The sequence below is a fragment of the Bos mutus genome, chromosome 13 (assembly GCF_027580195.1).
Source record: "Bos mutus isolate GX-2022 chromosome 13, NWIPB_WYAK_1.1, whole genome shotgun sequence".
Taxonomy (NCBI): domain Eukaryota; kingdom Metazoa; phylum Chordata; class Mammalia; order Artiodactyla; family Bovidae; genus Bos; species Bos mutus.
The window spans coordinates 21,058,253-21,069,505 of record NC_091629.1 but is presented as its reverse complement, the minus strand read 5'-3'; positions in this window follow the sequence as shown (position 1 = coordinate 21,069,505).

Genomic DNA, 11,253 nt, shown 5'->3' with positions numbered 1-11,253 from the left:
AGCCACTTGTGCCTGGGGCAGGGGCTGGCACAGAGTGTCACTCAAGAAATGTATCCCTGATTACTAACATTTCTCTAGTATGGTCATCATCCACTCTATGTAAATTCTAGGTCAATTGACATTGAATCTTTTCGGTCCTTAACTGAACTTTCAGTTCCTTGAGGGCAGGGACTGTATCTTGGAATGTAGTTCATATACCATTCAATTAACCCATTGAAAGTGTACAGTGCATTCATTCATCTGTTGGTTTTTGGCTGTGCTGGCTCTTTGCTGCTGCTCACAGGCTTTCTCTAGTTGCGGTGAGTGGGGGCTACTCTCTGTTGCTTGGGCTTCTCATCGGGGTGGCATCCTTGGTTGTGGCACGGGCTCTGGGATGCACGGGCTCAGGAGTTGTGGTCCACACGCTTGCTGTCTCTCCACATGTGGGATCATCCTGGACCAGGGATCGAACCAGTGTCCCCTGCATTGGCAAGAGGATTCTTAACCACTGGACCACCAGGAAAGTCCAGAGTGTACCGTTCAAATAAAGAAAATATATTTATGAAATTAAAATGGTTTGTAGTGTATTTGCAGAGCTGTGAAATCATCATTACAATGTTAGTGCAACTTCATAGCCCCCTAAAGAAACTCTGTACCACTAGCCATCACTCTGTCTCTCCCTCCCTCTTGCTGTGCTAACCACTGACCTACTCTCTGTCTCTATGATTTTGCTCATGTGGATGTTTCACATAAATGGAACCCTACAACATGTGGCCTTCGTGACTGGCTTCTTTCACTTAGCATAATGTTTCAAGGTTTGCCATGTCGCATGTATCAGTACTTTATTCCATTTTATGACAGGATATTATTTCATTGATGGATATACCACATTCTGTTGATCCGTTCGTTGGTTGATGGACGTTTGGGTTGTTTCCATTTTAGGGCTTCTATGAAGAATGCTGCTATGAACATTCATGGACAAGATTTTGTGTGGACATGTGTTTTCAGTTCTCTTGGGCAGATATCTGGAAGTGGATTGCCAAGTCACATGGTAACTCTAAGCTTAACCTTTTTAGGAGCTAGGTTGTTTTCCAAATAGCTGCACCATTTAAATGGTACCTTGTAGGGGCTTCCCTGGCCATTTAGTAGTTAAGACTTCGACTTCTAAAACAAAACACAACAAAACACAAAACAGAAGCTCTGTTGTAACAAATCCAATAAAGACTTTAAAAAATGGTCTGCATTAAAAAAAAAAAGTCTTTAAAAAAATGGTATTTCATAGTATTTTGTGTTTTATGTTACTTTGGAGCAGTTGGTTGCAAGGTATCAAGACTCACTCAATGGACTTTAGGAAAGGGTGGGTTTACAGTAAGGATATTTGTAGGAATCTTACCTGTGGCTTCATCCTTATAGAAAGCCAGCAATAGCCAAGTAAATAGGCCTCGCAGGAGAAACAGTATCAAGACCATCTCATCTTATCCTGCTCAGCCGCACTGCCTTCCTGTTCCTCCTGGGATGCCCTCAAGTAAATCCCCGCCTTTGCTCCCTCTCTCAGCAATTCCCTTTCCTCAGCTATTTTGAGACCTGCTGTCTTGTCATTGTTTGTGGGTCACCTCAAGTGTCATCTCCTTTCTGGAGTCTGACCTGACTTCCTAAAGTAGCTTCACCAGCCTCTAGCCTCCCTTCAGTCACCTGTATTATTTCTTTCATGGCCTCGAACACGTTCTTATTTTATTTTTGTTTGCTTCAAGATCATTCATCCCTCTGCCCAATTTCTCCACCCGAAGAACCTGAGGTCCCTGGGAACAGACCTGTCCTGTCCAGGCTTCCATCTCCTGTTCCACAATAAGTGCCCGTGAGTACGCCCCCTTACATGGTAGAAGGAACTGGGCAGATGTAACTAAGTCAAGGATTTGGAGATGGAGAGATCATCTGGAATTATCCCAGTGGGTCGAATATAACCACAAGGGTCACTGTAAGAGGGGAGCTGGAGAGTGAGAATCAGAGATGTGATAGCAGAGACAGAGGTGGGAGTGGTGGGAATGCTGGCTTTGAAGACAGAAGGAGGCCACGAGCCAAGGAGTGTGGGCAGCTTCTGGAAGCTGAAAAGGCAAGGAAACGGATTCTTCCCTGGAGCCTCCAGAAGGAAGATACTTTTCAACTTTAACCCCCTAAGTCCCATTCCAAACTCGTGACAATCAAAACTGTCAGACAATCGAAACTGTCAGATAATATGCGTTATTAAAAAAAACATATTTATTGGCTGTGCCGGATCTTAGCTCTGGCATGTGGGATCTCCTGTCTTCGTTGTGGTCTGTGAGATCTTTAGTTGTGGCAAAAGGGTTCTTTAGTTGTGGCATGGGGAATCTAGTTCCCTGACCAGGGATCGAACCTGGGCCCCCCTGCGTTGGAAGTGTAAAGTCTTAGCCACTGGACCACCAGGGAAGTCCCAGCTTGTGTTATTTTTAGTCACTATACTTGTGGCAAGTTATTAGAGCCACAGTAGGAAGCATTAAGAAATAAGCACTGAATAGTTCAGTTCAGTTCAGTTCAGTCGCTCAGTCGTGTCTGACTCTTTGCGACCCCATGAATCGCAGCACGCCAGGCCTCCTTGTCCATCACCAACTCCTGGAGTTCACTCAAACTCACGTCCATCAAGTCGGTGATGCCATCCAGCCATCTCATCCTCTGTCGTCCCCTTTTCCTTCTGCCTCCAATCCCTCCCAGCATCAGAGTCTTTTCCAATGAGTCAACTCTTTGCATGAGGTGGCCAAAGTACTGAAGTTCCAGCTTTAGCATCATTCCTTGCAAAGAACACCCAGGGCTGATCGCCTTTAGAATGGACTGGTTGGATCTCCTGGCAGTCGATGGGACTCTCAAGAGTCTTCTCCAACACCACAGTTCAAAAGCATCAATTCTCCGGCGCTCAGCTTTCTTCACAGTCCAACTCTCACATCCATACATGACTACTGGAAAAACCATAGCCTTGACTAGATGAACCTTTGTTGGCAAAGTATTGTCTCTGCTTTTTAATATGCTATCTAGGTTGGTCATAACTTTCCTTCCAAGGAGTAAGCGTCTTTTAATTTCATGGCTGCAAGCACTGAATAAGCACCTGGCAAAAAAATGGATGATTGGGGAAGACCTCACAGGTACTCAGGTCCTAACAGAGAGCTCTGCTGGCCCGGGCAACAGTCCCAGGACTCCACTTACCACCAGCAAAGCTGGAGCTCTGCCCTTAACCAAGCTCTGTTTCTTTCTCTATTTTGGGGTGTCTAGGGTCATCTTCTTTTCCTTCTTGCCTCCTACCAGCTTCCCTTACCCTCTACTCTGCTTGGTTCCTGGTCAAACTGTCTTGGTCTTTATATATATATATACATATATACATACACACACACATATATGCATATATATGAGTCTCTAAGTATAGTTCTTTTCATATATTTTGGCCCCTTCTTCTGTGTCTTTAATTATTTATTTCTCTCCATGCCACATGGCTTGAAGGAACTTAGTTCCCTGGCCAGGGACAGATCAGACCTGTGCCCCCCACAGTGGAATGCGAGCATTCCTAAGCACTAACCTGTCAGGCAATTCCCTGTGTGTCTTTATTTTTTAAATTTTATTTTAAATTAATTTTTGTTGGAGTATAGTGAATTTACCATGTTGCATTGGTTTCTGCTTAGAACAAAGTAAATCAGCTATGCTGCTGCTGCTAAGTTGCTTCAGTCGTGTCTGACTCTGTGTGACCCCATAGACGGCAGCCGACCGGGCTCCGCCGTCCCTGAGATTCTCCAGGCAAGAACACTGGAGTGGGTTGCCATTTCCTTCTCCAATGCATGAAAGTGAAAAGGGAAAGTGAAGTCGCTCAGTTGCGTCTGACTCTTCGAGACCCCATGGACTGCAGCCCACCAGGCTCCTCCGTCCATGGGATTTTCCAGGCAAGAGTACTGGAGTGGGGTGCCGTCGACACAGATTCTAATCTTAAGAAGAACCTTTTTAAGATCCTTTTCCCACACAGGCTATTTCAGAGTACTGAGCAGAGCTCTCTGTGCTGTACTGTTGTCAGAGCGATCAGGTTCTCAGTTGTGTCTGACTCTCTGCGACCCCATGGAAGGTAGCCCCCCAGGCTCCTCTGTCCATGGGATTTTCCAGGCAAGCATACTGGAGTAGGTACGCCATTCCCTTCTCTGGGGGATCTTCCTGAACCAGGGATTGAACCTGCGTCTCCTGCACTGGCAGGCAGCTTCTTTACCACTGAACCATAGTAGGTCCTTGTTAGTTATCTATTTTATATATGGTAGTTTGTATATGGGAGAAGGCAATGGCAACCCACTCCAGTACTCTTGCCTGGAAAATCCCATGGGCGGAGGAGCCTGGTGGGCTACAGTCCATGGGGTCACTAGAGTCGGACATGACTGAGCGCCTTCACTTTCACTTTTCACTTCCATGCATTGGAGAAGGAACTGGCAACCCACTCCAGTGTTCTTGCCTGGAGAATCCCAGGGACAGGGAAGCCTGGTGGGCTGCCGTCTATGGCGTCGCACAGAGTCGGACACGACTGAAGTGACTTAGCAGCAGCAGCAGCAGCAGTGTGTATATGGGAGAAGGCAGTGGCAACCCACGCCAGTACTCTTGCCTGGAGAATCCCATGGACGGAGGAGCCTGGTAGGCTGCAGTCCATGGGGTCACTAGGAGTTGGACACAACTGAGCGACTTCACTTTCAAATTTTCACTTTCATACATTGGAGAAGGAAATGGCAACCCACTCCAGTGTTCTTGTCTGGAGAATCCCAGGGACGAGGAAGCCTGGTGGGCTGCCATCTATGGGGTCGCACAGAGTCAGACACGACTGAAGCGACTTAGCACCAGCAGCAGCAGCAGTGTGTATAGGTCAATCCGATCTCCCAATATCTCCCTTCCCCCCTCTTCTGTGTCCTTGATAATGATGATATCCTATCTCTTCCATGGTTCTGATCCTAGCATCCTGTCTACTGAAGTTCCAGGGGTCTAATCCCACCTTTACTGGGTGTGCTGATCCTGAGGATTGTTTCTGTGGGTTGTAATTTAGGAGGGATAGGAGCCCAGCGCCTCATTTCCGGTCCTCGTATTTGCGTTCCAACCTGAGACCCTTGCTGTTTGAGACACCTCTCTCTCCTGGCTGCCATAGTATTAGTTCGCACTTCACAGGTTTGGTTTTTGGTTCTATTTTGGGGTTTTTTCTTTTTTTTTGCACCTCTGGGGATTTCCCTTATTTTCTCGTGAACTCAGTTGTTCATTTGAAAGAATATTTGTTATCTTTTACCCAGAATTTTCAGATGTTTTTGTAGATGGGTGGTAGGGTGTTTCAGGTTATCTAAATCTGCTATATTGCTGGGAAAGAACTGCCTTCACTTTTTTTTTTAGTGTCTTTTCTTCAAGACCTTTTTTTGACTAGCTGATTCACTCTATAGTTTCTGGTTTAAAGTTACTTTTGATGGAAATCTGACAAGTCAACCTGTTTCCTGTTTGGTCAAATATTTTTGTACCCAGCTACCTCAGAAATCACTCAGCAGCTCATCCATTGGCTGCCCTTGGTGCTGCTGCTTGTATATGATCCAGTCAGCTGTAGTGCGAGCAGAAGTGGCCAGTCACATACTACCAAGGATGATGACTTCTGTCCTTCCTTTAGAACGGCCTGTGGGTGGGGCAGGCATCCCGATTGACACGTACAGCCATTTATCTTTAATAGACTCTGCAATCTAGTTGATTAATGATAGCCAGAGGTTTTATACATATATATATATAAGCTAGAATCTTAAATTGGCTTATCCATTCACCCCTGGCATAGATACTGTTTATATGCCCCAACACATCCATTTCTCTAATATTCCTACTCTATAATTACTAAGTAATTAGAAAAGGGTTTAGTCCTTTTAAATGAGCTCTCTGTCATCACTTTAAAACTCAACTTTATATAAAAATAAAAGAAACTCTAATTCCAAGAATGGGGTCAGCCAACCTTTAAAAGCCCTAGACTACATATGACAGGATGTCATGCAGCCAAGAAAACATAATAAAGATGTTCAACATGTAGCAGTCTGAAAATCTCCCAGATACAAGTAAAGTAAGTAAAAAAAGCCAAAGGCAAAACAGAGTGTATAGTATGCCATTTTTTGTGTTCCAGAAACATATATATGTATATGTGTGTGTGCGTGTGTAGACATATTTATTTGTAAATGCATCTCTTAAATATTAATAACATCAAAGAAATTGGTAATAGTGGTTGCCTCTGGGAGAGCAATTGAATGGCTGAATAAATTGATCTTACATCTCCTATGTAGAATTTAAAAAGAAAGGAAAAAGGAACGAAAGAAGGAAAAGAGGAAGAAGGAAGAGAAAATGTAATAAAAGCCCTTAAGCCAAGGTGGAGAGATTTTGTTGAAGAGTAACTGGTCCTCAGATTTATCCCTCTCTAGAGAAGGGGTGGGGAGTAGGCTGGTCCCTCAAAGCTGCCATTTCATAAGCAATTGCCTTCCCACTGGCAGCGTGCCCCTCTCTTACTTGAATTTATACTTGAGGGGGAGAGGGTATTTGATTCTCAGTTCTGTGTACTAAGCCTGGCAAAAAGGTTTGAGTTTATGAAAAAAAACGTGGAGGTCAAAAACGTACCTGCCTCGCTTGGCATCTTTAAGCATCGACTGTGAATCACAGTGACAAATGTATTTCATATTGTGATTCAGTATTCACAGTTCTATATATACTTGAGGCAAACATTTTACGAAGTAATACATACCATGTGAAATCCTTTCTGATATTTGGTAAAATTCTATGACCGTTTTTAAAAATAGTGGACTAATCCCATGATGTTGGTTTCCAAACCTAAGACCGGGTTTTGTTTGACCCACGTCTAGAAAATGGGATATATTCTCATGAAGTCAACCCCAGTATTGCCTTTTGGAGATACTGATTTTGGCATCTTCAAGGATGTCCTTTCACAGCTGAGCCCCAAAGCTCCAGCCTTGGTGACTCTTTCATTTTGAGACACTGAACCTCTTTGATCCAAAACACTGCCATTGCTGGAGGACTGCCTTGTCTCCTCCCCACCACTTGCTCTGGTTCCATTCCTCTGTTGATGCTGGGAAGATCCTGTTTGATATCACTGAACTCCTGTAGAAAGAGTGTATTAGTCAGATCTCTGCTTCCTTCTTTGTATTCTGTGATGACTTTAATAGTAGCTATTAAAATGTTGCTTTAAAGTAAGAGGTAGGGCACACTGCTATATTTAAGATGGATAACTAACAGACCTCTTGTACAGCCCAGAGAACTCTGCTCAATGTTAAGTGCCAGCCTGGATGGGAGAGTAGTTTGGGGGAGAATGGATACATGTGTATGTATGGCTGAGTTCCTTCACTGTTCACCTGAAACTGTCACAAGGTTGTTAACTGGCTACACCCCAACACAAAATGTTTTAGGTGTTAAAAAAAAATTAAAAAAAATTAGAAAATAAAAAAGTAAAGTGAGAGGTACAAGGACATTCATTGCAATGGTAAAAGAAAGGAGACCACCTGAATGTCGATGAGTAACAGCCACCTACTTGCAACACTTGTTAAAAAGAGAAACCAGACAGCTCTCTATGAACCTTATCATGAGGTCCTTTGGGGCAATTCCCATGATCCATTTTTTTAAGTGATACAACAAAGGTTGAAATACGGTGAACAGTAGGCTCTTGTTTGTACAAGAAGCAGCACACGTGTCGGGCGGTGTAAGCAAAGAAGGTCTGTAGAAGGACAGGTGAGAAAACGGTGACAGCAGTGTCCCTGAAATGCGGGGGGAGACACTTACTTTCCACCGTTTACCTTTTTGTATCTTTTGATTTCTACCATTATTTAAAAAATCTTCTTTTTCATATCCCTGAACAAGATATGAAACAAGATAAGAGCAAGATAGGTACTTTTCATAATTGCATTAACCATAATGGGTACTTTAAAAAAAGATAGAATTCACATGCCAAAAAAAAACCCACCCCAAAATAAAGTGTTTTTATCATATCTGTAGAGTCACAACCATCATCACTTTGTGATTTCAAAATATTTTCATCAGGCCAGAAAGAAACCCAGTACCCCACCCCCAGCAACCAACCATCCTCTGAGCCCTAGCAACCATTTGTCTACTTTCTGTTCTATAGGTTTGCCTGTTTTGAACATTTCATCTATAATAAGATTCATATAACATGCATCTGGCTGCTTTCACTCAGCATCATGTTTTTGAGGTTCATCCATGTTATAGCATCCATTTATAATCAGTACTTTGTTCTGATTATAACAAATTATTATTGGGCTTCCCTGATAGCTCAGTTGGTAAAGAATCTGCCTGCAATGCAGGAGACGCAGTTTCAGTTTCTGGGTCGGGAAGATCCCCTGGAGAAGGGATAGGCTACCCACTCCAGTATTCTTGTGTTTCCCTGGTGGCTCAGCTGGTAACGAATCTGCCTGCAATGAGGGAGACCCGGGTTCGATCCCTGGGTTGGGAAAATCCCCTGGAGGAGAGAAAGGCTACCCACTCCAGTATTCTGGCCTGGAGAATTCCATGGACTGTACAATCCATGGGGTTGCAAAGAGTCAGACACAACTGAGAGACTCACTATTCCTGTTGGATAGACCTCTCTGGCTTAACCATCCATCAGTTGATGGTCACTTGGGTTGTTTCCAGTTTTGGCCAGTATGAATAATGTTGCTCTGAAGATTTCTGTGTAAGTGTTTGTGTGGACATGTGTTTGAAATCTTCTTGGATATAAACCCAGGCATGGAATTCCTGGGTCATGCAGCAACTCTGTGTTTCACATTTTGAAGAGCCTCCAGACTGTTTTCCAAAATAGCTGCACCATTTTATAGACCCACCAGCAGTGTATACAAGTTCTAATTTCTCTTTATCCTTTCATCTTTGCCAACACTTAGAACATGTTTTTTTAAGCATAGGGTAGCAAATGCGTTTAAGAAGTAAATCTCAGGGTCTTCCCTGGTGGTCTGGTGGTTAAGACTTTGCACTTCCAATGCAAGGGGTGAGGGTTCAATCCCTGGTTGGGGAACCAAGATCCCACATGATGCCAAAAAAGATTTAAAAACAAACAACCAAACTACAAAATAAAAAAATGAAAGAAAAATAAATCTCAGAAAGGAAAAAGCCAGAAGTGAGCTGGGCTTAAAATTCTTCCAGCTGTGGAAAGTCTTTTGCAAGTTGCGGGGAGGGAAAGTCTGCTGCAGCCAGTCCCGGTGCCAATTTCAACGGGCTCATGTGCCGTCTCTGGCATAGATATCACAGGTTGCCACCCTGATCTTGGTGAAAAGCAAGAGGCATGAATACGTTTCCTCTGGATTGAAAGTCTTGGGCAACTCTTTACTACCAGAAATTTGCCTTAAATGTGGTTATTTGCAGCATTGTTCTCCCACTTTGAGCAAAACAAAATGTTCACCGACTCTAAATCCCTTCTGTCTTTCTGCTGCTCCCCCTCAGCTGTGTGTCCCACCTGGATAGTGGAATGGTTCAGAGTACAGTCTGGGCATGGGCCTGGGCCAATGCCAGCTCATTTTCAGATTAAGTATTTCGAAACAGAGTTTTAGACATGTACAGGGTTAGGTATCCACCCGAGCAATCTATTTTCACTTGCAGGGAAATTTCAGACTGTAATAACTATAATGAGGCAAAATGGGGGGAAAAGGAGGAAATTGTTCCTAACCTTTGGATATTAATCCCTGCAAGACCTGACTTTGGAACTGCCACCCAGAATCATTATTAATGTTTATTGAGGGTGTGCTCTGTGTTTGACACTGTTCTTTGGGCTTTTACTGTATTGTTTTATGTAATCCTCATAATAGCCCTGTGAAATAGATATTATTATTATCATTGTGGTTCCCATTTTAGGAAGCGGAGGCACAGACAGTCTGAGGAACCGGTCATTAGCATACAGATTTATAAGTAGCAGAACCAGCTGAGCAATTCAGGCAGTGAGTACTAAAGCCCACACTCTTAACCACTAGGCTGTATGGTTACACAGTGATAGAGGGACTGTGAGAAAAGGCAAGGACAGAAGCAGAGGCTCTGGGCTGGACCAGACACCTGCGAAGCGTTCACTCGTCCACTTACTGTGACTAAAGTAGTAAGTGCTGGGGTTGCCAGAGTTCCTTGCAGTGAGGGTGCCCCTGTGACCCATATCTCCACTGTGATGAGAGGGGAAGGGACGTTTGTTTGGGAAGTGGGGAGCACTGAGTGGGAAGGGAGTGATTTTGGGAAAGAGTTTTATATCGGAAAAGAATAAGAGATATAATGTTTCTCTCGACACTTTTTCACTCTTCTGCTTCCTGCATTTGGACTTGATGGTGAGTGACGTGATGCATCAGGTATGGCAGCCATTATGTACCAATGAGGCTATAAACTCAGGGCAGAAAGCCAAAACACCGAAGGTGGTGGAGCAGAAGGACTGTGATGATCTTGGTCCTTGAACACACTCTGAAACTGTCTACCTCGAGACAAGTTCCGTTTGGCAATTAAATGTCATTATTGTTTTTGCATCTCTGGTGAGGCAGTAGAGCATAATAGTTAAGAGTATGAGCTTGTAAGCCCTGATTTATATTCTCACTCTAACATTGAGTGCCATACCCTTGGGCAAATCGCTTCCTTGTTCAATGCCCCCCTTAACTCATCTGTAAAATGGAAATAATGAAAGACCCATTGCTTAGGGTTACTGTGAGGGTTAAATGAACTAATATATTTAAAGGACTTTGAATAGTGCCTGGTAAGTATAGGGCTTCTATGAGAGCTGCTGCTGCTGTTGCTACTGCTAAGTCGCTTCGGTCGTGTCTGACTCTGCGACCTCATAGACAGCAGCCCACCAGGCTCCCCCGTCCCTGGGATTCTCCAGGCAAGAACACTGGAGTGGGTTGCCATTTCCTTCTCTAATGCATGAAAGTGAAAAGTTAAAGTGAAGTCGCTCAGTCATGTCCCGTGTCTGACTTGTCTCGACCCCATGGACTGCAGCCCACCAGGCTCCTCTGTCCATGGGATTTTCCAGGCAAGAGTACTGGAGTGGGGTGCCATTGCCTTCTCCGAGTGCTGGCTAGTACTATCATTTTTTCTGCTATAAGTTCCACCTACTCCCCCTCACCCCCACCCAACATTCAAACCTGTTATTTTTATTTTGGAAAATTTCAAGTCTACAGAAAACTTGCAAGAATAATGAATAAGTACCTATGTACCTCTGAAACTAGATTTACTAATTGATAAAATTTTGTTTCATTTGCT